The sequence below is a fragment of the Bactrocera neohumeralis genome, unplaced genomic scaffold (genome assembly GCF_024586455.1).
Source record: "Bactrocera neohumeralis isolate Rockhampton unplaced genomic scaffold, APGP_CSIRO_Bneo_wtdbg2-racon-allhic-juicebox.fasta_v2 cluster10, whole genome shotgun sequence".
NCBI lineage: Eukaryota > Metazoa > Arthropoda > Insecta > Diptera > Tephritidae > Bactrocera > Bactrocera neohumeralis.
This window is the reverse complement of record NW_026089623.1, coordinates 18,040,465-18,043,915: the sequence shown is the minus strand read 5'-3', so window position 1 is coordinate 18,043,915 and position 3,451 is coordinate 18,040,465.

The window sequence follows — 3,451 nt, the reverse complement described above, 5'->3', positions numbered from 1 at the left end:
AGTTGTGTGTAGACAAATGTACATATGTACAAACATTATGCGAATGATTGTTTCAAATTTGTTTACATGAACACAAAATTACATTCATAAGTATGTGAATATGTGAACTTTATGCGTACGGTTTTTTAAAATATGTTTACATGCACACATAATTATATGCATATGACTTTTAAGATTTTATCAAAACGGGATTTTATCAAAAAAATGTTTATCATTACGGGTATGGTTTTTGAAAATCTGTTTATATGTAAGTATGTATGTACATATAATTACAACCATATGCGAATATGTGCGTCGGCTTGGTCTTCAAAATGTTATCAAAACCTCTAATGCCCAATATATGTACATGTATCTATATTTATTTAGGTAATAATGGAAATATGACTTTATCATAAAATCCAACAGATTTAATGGAATTTATCATTCAATAGGTCAAATTACGAATACATATGTATGTACATAGATAAGTTTGTTATCAAATACATATGTATATGGAGAATATCTATAAATGATATCCATAGTCGTTTGCGCATTGTAAATACGCGAATCTGTAAGCGTACATTTGTAAACATTGAAATTAGCATCACTTTTCTCATTTAACAATGAAAATGCTCAATTCTGCTATTTTCGACCCCTTCATGTTAAATATTGGTGAAATCCGCTAATAATATTTTTGTGGTGAAATCCACTAATAGAAAACTCAACCCCTCCAAAAAGAGGAACGTGATGACAATCGGCACACCCTGAACCAGAGAACTTAAAACATAGAGAAGGTGCAGGTTCGACAGCGAACATTTGATAAATTTGCGACACGGAATCTCACCACACAAATACAGAATTCACGCTGTGAAATGTTAACATTTTTAACAGTTCTCCACATATTCAACAAAGAATATGAAGAGAAATAAATATATGTATTTACGGCATATGATGAGAGGGCATATATGCTCAAGCAGAGAATATTGAAGAAAAATAAGTTCTTTGATATTCCACTTTTAACAGCGAAAAATGTGTACAAAACACACGTCTCACACAGAGAACATAAAGACATTTTTTATTGTGTTCTCTGTCTCACATGGCCAAAAATATGAAGACATAAATATATGTATGTATGCAGGCTCCTTATGATACTCCCAACCACAGCATTGTGATATTTTCATGCTTCAATTTTTGCTTTGAACCAGGCAATCGCAATGTATGCAAATATGTATGCTTTTGCGTTTTGCCGTCGGCATTTCCATATTGGCATGTAAAAATAATTATGAGTATAAATGCATGCATAGTAATATTTACAGTCAATTTGGACTTGCATATTTAATACTTTTATTTGATTTTTACATAGTATACTCTAATATACTAATAAATATTTTTGTATTATGTTTCTTACTAATAGAAATTTAATTTATCACAAAAATATATAGATACATAAATATATCGTCTATCATATTAATCTTATTATTTGCCCATATGATTGCACGTATACGCATGTGCGCATTCAGAAATTCAAATCATGATTTTATCACTTATCAATACACATATTACATGTGCGCGGATTGATCTGCATGTTCATATACATATGTACATACATTCATTTATGCTTATACTTATATGTACATATATTTGCATACATTGCCGAACAAATAATGCACAAGCATACAAACATACATATGCGTACACATGTGAATATGTCGCCAACAAAAAATGTAAGTATTGTTCTACAAAAACAACAATTGTCTAAATAGCAAAAGCACCACAAGTCAATATGGCTGCCGAATTGGCGAAGCCCAAATGTAGTAAATTTTACAACAAAAACGATTTCATTCATAAACGCAGGCGCATATGCCACAAGCGACCTAGCTTCATTCATAAAAACAGACGCCGTAACATCTCCCCGAACATGCCTTTGCCTACAAGCGTCTTTTCGCGGCGATGGCAAAAGCTAAAAATCATAAATTGAACAACTTTCTGATAATTCTTCACAGAAAGAAGTGACAAAAGTGGCAACATAGCCGTTGTCGATTTACAATATTTGTCTAAAATATTTTTCCATGACTCGCAAAAATCTGCGTCGATATGTATGCAAGCTCATACATATGCATACATATTTACGCTAGTTTGTTGGCGAAGCTGTTACAGAGGCAAGGGAAGAGGTGACAATCGGCGGCCATTAGTTTATTTTTTCGGCACAGCTTGGATTTTCTATCATCACATAAGTGCTGAACCAATGAGCGCGACACATATTAGAATACACACGTTCTTAGGGACACAGTTATTGAGCCAGCTGCACAACTATATAACTGTGTCCATAAGAACGTGTGTATTTTAATATTTGACAAATGTCGCTTGCAGTCTGTCGTGCTCAATTTGTTCAGCACTTGACTCTTTGACAAAACGCAAGTTTCGGCCATTGGTTGACCGTGACAATGGAGATGCGAAAGAAGCGTGCGACACTTGTTACTATGAATGTATGTATGTACATATGTATGTATATGGCTCGCATTTGCTTTCGTAAACATACTGACAAATGTGCCAAAGAAATAATATATGTACATATGTACATATGCACATACTTATGCATGTGTCATAGAAATTCTATTGGTACAAATATGGAATTGATAACGAAATAATGCGAATATGCATATTTCATGAAGGTCATCAATTTTCTTTGAAGAAATGAAGTTCATTTGACACATCTTCGCTTTGTAATAGACGAAATAAATATAACTTTTTTGAAATAATTAAAAAATTAAAAAATAAAATTAATTATTTTTTATCTAATTTTTTACGATTTTGTAAAAAACTAAAATTTTTACAATTTTTCTGAAAAAAAATGGTTCATATGATACAAGATCACCCATATGTGTCTCAGAGAATGCTTCTTTACATTCTTTGTGTGACTTTGCATATTTTTCTTCAAAGCATTTCTCTTTATTCATTCTCGCATGAATTCAGACGCTTTACATATATTTCTGCCATTGCACATGCTCAATTCTGCTAAATAGCAGCGAGAATGGTGAAATTCCGTGTCGCAATTTTATAAGCTCTGTTAACCGTCCAATCGAACATCATACAGAATTCAATTTGCGCCTTCTCTATGTTTTAAGTTCTCTGCCTGAACCTTCTCTATATTATACGTTCTCTGATTTTGGCAAAAAGACGCGTACGACTTCTGTACAATCAGATTTTGACGAAGCTCAAAGGCTCTCTTGTAATGGATGACGAAACTTATGTCAAACTCGATTGCAATCAAATTCCTGGATAAAAGTTTTATGTTGCAAACAAGCGTGGGAATGTGGAAGCAAAATATAAATATAAAAGAATTGATAAATACGGCCAAAAAGTTATGATTTGGCAAGCAATATGCTCCTGTGGCCATAAAAGTCGTACTTTCGTAACGTCGACCACAATGACAAATCTAAAATAAAAATCTCTTCGTTAACGTATTAACATT